Source organism: Mixophyes fleayi, chromosome 9, assembly GCF_038048845.1.
Source record: "Mixophyes fleayi isolate aMixFle1 chromosome 9, aMixFle1.hap1, whole genome shotgun sequence".
NCBI classification, from domain to species: Eukaryota; Metazoa; Chordata; class Amphibia; order Anura; family Limnodynastidae; genus Mixophyes; species Mixophyes fleayi.
Genome location: NC_134410.1, coordinates 88,341,450 through 88,343,949, shown reverse-complemented (window position 1 = coordinate 88,343,949; position 2,500 = coordinate 88,341,450). Strand labels below are relative to the sequence as shown.

At 44.2% G+C, this 2,500-nt stretch overlaps 1 non-coding gene and 10 pseudogenes across 1 annotated transcript; all 11 read right to left on the bottom strand.

Moving 5' to 3' along the window:
* Positions 1-215: 215 nt before the first annotated feature.
* LOC142102470 (5S ribosomal RNA) lies at positions 216-334 on the bottom strand. Its single transcript, XR_012679268.1, has one exon. It is a non-coding gene; the product is annotated as a 5S ribosomal RNA (ribosomal RNA).
* A 90-nt stretch (positions 335-424) lies between these two features.
* LOC142102573 (5S ribosomal RNA) lies at positions 425-543 on the bottom strand (annotated as a pseudogene).
* Positions 544-632: 89 nt separating this feature from the next.
* On the bottom strand, positions 633-750 carry LOC142102620 (5S ribosomal RNA; annotated as a pseudogene).
* Positions 751-840: 90 nt separating this feature from the next.
* Positions 841-949, bottom strand: LOC142102602 (5S ribosomal RNA; annotated as a pseudogene).
* Positions 950-1,042: 93 nt separating this feature from the next.
* Positions 1,043-1,160, bottom strand: LOC142102486 (5S ribosomal RNA; annotated as a pseudogene).
* Positions 1,161-1,256: 96 nt separating this feature from the next.
* On the bottom strand, positions 1,257-1,374 carry LOC142102480 (5S ribosomal RNA; annotated as a pseudogene).
* Positions 1,375-1,451: 77 nt separating this feature from the next.
* LOC142102599 (5S ribosomal RNA) lies at positions 1,452-1,570 on the bottom strand (annotated as a pseudogene).
* A 92-nt stretch (positions 1,571-1,662) lies between these two features.
* Positions 1,663-1,780, bottom strand: LOC142102617 (5S ribosomal RNA; annotated as a pseudogene).
* Positions 1,781-1,873: 93 nt separating this feature from the next.
* Positions 1,874-1,992, bottom strand: LOC142102437 (5S ribosomal RNA; annotated as a pseudogene).
* A 91-nt stretch (positions 1,993-2,083) lies between these two features.
* On the bottom strand, positions 2,084-2,201 carry LOC142102591 (5S ribosomal RNA; annotated as a pseudogene).
* A 295-nt stretch (positions 2,202-2,496) lies between these two features.
* The window catches only part of LOC142102532 (5S ribosomal RNA), a 118-nt pseudogene continuing 114 nt past the window's right edge, over positions 2,497-2,500 (bottom strand).

Sequence of the window (2,500 nt, the reverse complement as noted above, 5' to 3'; positions counted from 1 at the left end):
AAAAAACCTACAGCACCTGGTATTCCCAGGTGGTCTTCCATCCAAGTACTAACAGAGGCCTGGCTCTGCTTAGCTTTCAAGATCAGACAACATTTGGCTTGTTCAGGGTGGTGTGGCTGTAAGTATTGCTTGCTTACCGACCTACATCTCTTATACATCTCAAGACCGGCATTGAAGAAACCAGGAACAAGAGAGAAAAAAACTAAAAAAAAAACAACCTACAGCACCTGGTATTCCCAGGTGGTCTCCCATCCAAGTACTAACCAGACCCGGCCCTGCTTAGCTTCCAAAATCAGACGAGATTGGGCTTGTTCAGGGTGGTGTGGCTGTAGGTTTTGCTTGCCTAATGACCCACATCTCTCATACATCTCAACACCAGCATTGTAGGAAGCAGGAACAAGAGAGAAAAAAAATGAAGAAAAAAAACCTACAGCACCTGGTAATCCCAGGTATTCTCCCACCCAAGTACTAACAAAGCCTGGCCCTGCTTAGCTTCCAAGATCAGATGAGATTGGGCTTGTTCAGGGTGGTGTGGCTGTAGGTATTGCTTGCCTACTGACCTACATCTCTTATACATCTAAACATCAGCGTTGAAGGAAGCAGGAACAAGAGAGAAAAAAAACGAAAACAAAAACCTACAGCACCTGGTATTCCCAGGTGGTCTCCCATCCAAGTACTAACCAGGCCCGGCACTGTTTAGCTTCCAAGATCAGATGAGATTGGGCATGTTCAGGGTGGTTTACTGTAGGTATTGCTTGCCTACTGACCTACATCTCTTATACATCTCATCACCAGAATTGAAGGAAGCAGGAACAAGAGAGAAAAAAAACCTAAAAAAAAAACCTACAGCAACTTGTATTCACAGGTGGTCTCCCATCCAAGTACAAACCAGGCCCGGCCCTGCTTAGCTTCCAAGATCGGGCTTGTTCAGGGTGGTGTGGCTGTAGGTATTGCTTGCCTAATGACCTACATCTCTTATACATTTCAAAACCAGCATTTAAGGAAGCAGGAACAAAAGAGAAAAAAAAACCGAAAAAAAAAAAACCTACGGCACCTGGTATCCCCAGGTGGTCTCCCATCCAAGTACTAACCAGGCCCGGCACTGTTTAGTTTCCAAGATCAGATGAGATTGGGCATGTTCAGGGTGGTTTACTGTAGGTATTGCTTGCCTGCTGACCTACATCTCTTATACATCTCAACACCAGCATTGAAGGAAGCAGGAACAAGAGAGAAAAAAAAACGAAAAAAAAAAAAAAAACCTACAGCACCTGATATTCCCAGGTGGTCTCCCATCCAAGTACTAACCAGGTCTGGCACTGCTTAGCTTCCAAGATCAGATGAGATTGGGCATGTTCAGGGTGGTTTACTGTAGGTATTGCTTGCCTACTGACCTACATTTCTTATACATCTCAACAAAAGCATTGAAGGAAGGAGGAACAAGAGAGAAAAAAAACCTAAAGCACCTTGTATTCCCAGGTGGTCTCCCATACAAGTACTAACCAGGCACAGCCCTGTTTAGCTTTCAAGATCAGACAAGATTGGGCTTGTTCAGGGTGGAACGGCTGTAGGTATGGCTTGCCTACTGACCTACATCTCTTATACATTTCAAAACCAGCATTGAAGGAAGCAGGAACAAAAGAGAAAAAAAAACAAAAAAAAAATAACCTACAGCACCTGGTATTCCCAGATGGTCTCCCATTCAAGTACTAAGCAGGCCCAGCCCTGCTTAGCTTCCAAGATCAGATGAGATTGGGCATGTTCAGGGTGGTTTACTGTAGGTGTCGCTTGCCTACTGACCTACATCTCTTATACATCTCAACACCTGCATTGAAGGAAGCAGGAACAAGAGAGATAAAAAAAACGAAAAAAAAAAAACCTACAGCAACTTGTATTCCCAGGTGGTCTCCCATCCAAGTACCAATCCGGCCCAGCCCTGCTTAGCTTCCAAGATCAGACGAGTTTGGGCTTGTTCAGGGTAGTATGGCTGTAGGTATTGCTTGCCTACTGACCTACATCTCTTATAAATCTCAACACCAGCATTGAAGGAAGCAGGAACAAGAGAGAAAAAAAGACGGAAAAAAAAAACCTACATCACCTAGTATTCCCAGGTGGTTTCCCAGCCAAGTACTAACCAAGCCCGGCCCTGCTTAGCTTCCACGATCAGATGAGATTGGGCATGTTCAGGTTGGTCTACTGTAGGTATCGCTTGCCTACTGACCTACATCTCTTATACATCTCAACACCAGCATTGCAGGAAGCAGGAAAAGAGAGAAAAAAAAACGAAAAAAAGCTACAGCAACTGGTATTCCCTTGTGGTTTCCCATCCAAGTACGAACCAGGCCTGGCACTGCTTAGCTTCTAATATCAGATGAGATTGGGCATGTTCAGGGTGGTTTACTGTAGGTATTGCTTGCCTACTGACCTACATCTCTTATACATTTCAAAACCAGCATTGAAGGAAGCAGGAACAAGAGAGGAAAAAAAAAACAAAAAAAAAACC